Raw genomic sequence first — 1,432 nt, 5'->3', positions numbered from 1 at the left:
GAGCCTTGCTGAGAGATTGCCTTGTTGAGAGATAGATGCTGAATGTACGAGGGAGCTTTGTTGAGTCTTTATCACTTACTACCAAAGCTTCAACTACTGGTTTGCCATCATCAAAAAGGGGGAGTTTGTGAATACAAGATTACAATCACAAAGATGTTTTTGATTCATGGCAAACTCAATAAGCATACAAGCAACAAGGTGGAAGCAGAAAACTCAAAGAAAAGCAAGCATTGATCACTCATGTCAGAACAGGCCGACCTATTATGCATATAGGTCGACTCAACATAAGAAAAACAAGAAGAATGCAGAAAAGCAGCAGTTAGGTCGACCTACTGTCAACCCAGGTCGACCTAAAATGGAGAAAATTCCACATACTTCTGCTAGGTCGACTAACACATCATCTAGGTCGACCTAAACTGAAGATTTGCCCCAAAAACGCACTTGAAGAGAATTCTGGTCGACCTACTTCCTAAACAGGTCGACCTAACTGGGAGCAAATACCATTCAAGCTTATGCACCTCTGCTAGGTCGACCTAAACACTACAAGAGGTCGACCTAACTGATCAAGAATGTCCAAAATTCTGTTTTTCTCTGCTCCAACTGAAAAGCTCTCATATATATTGTCCAAGGTTTAATTATTCAAAAACACCAAAGACTGAAAGATACACAAAGGCTTCTCATCTTCGTTCTTCGTCATCTCCAACACAATTACACATAATCATTCTTGCATTGAGGGTTAGTGATCGAGTTCGATAACGTCCATGGAACGGAATTGAAGATTCCTAGTGGGTGAAGATTTGTGGGGTTTTTGGTGAATAAAATCCGAGGGTTTTGTCCTCCAAGATAGGTTTTTCTTGGGGTTTTTATCAAGAGTTTTCATCGAGGATTCGGCTGAGTGTGACGATTGAGGAACAAGGGTTCAAGCAATTCAAGACACTGCAGAAAGGAATCAAAGTGAAACTCTTGGATCACCTTGATCTTGCTCAAGATTAAGGGGGAAGAAGATTCAAAGGATCGACATAATTGGTTTATCGTTTATCGCTTTGCTTTCTTCTTTGTATATACTACTTTCAACATTAATGAAAGATTTCCCAATTTCAGTTTGGAATTGGGGGCAGACGTAGTCGTAGCGAGGACGATCGACGAACTGCCTAAACAAATATCGTGTTCTTGTCGCTTTTACCTTTTCATTTACGTTCTGTTCATATTTGGTTATAATAGCAAATTGATCAACGATCCGAGTGTTAAGATTGTGAATTAAGAACTTATATAAACCTCACAATCCATCACACATTGAATCACCATCAATTTGATCATTATCACCAAGTGTTTGTGTTTTTGCTTCTTTCACCATTACTGCATTGCAAACGTCGTTCATCATATAAGAAGTTAATTGATTTTCAATAGAGCGACGTATTGATTCTATAGTGTA

Source organism: Vicia villosa, unplaced genomic scaffold, assembly GCF_029867415.1.
Source record: "Vicia villosa cultivar HV-30 ecotype Madison, WI unplaced genomic scaffold, Vvil1.0 ctg.001334F_1_1, whole genome shotgun sequence".
Lineage (NCBI taxonomy): Eukaryota > Viridiplantae > Streptophyta > Magnoliopsida > Fabales > Fabaceae > Vicia > Vicia villosa.
Note: the sequence above shows the minus strand (reverse complement) of the source record.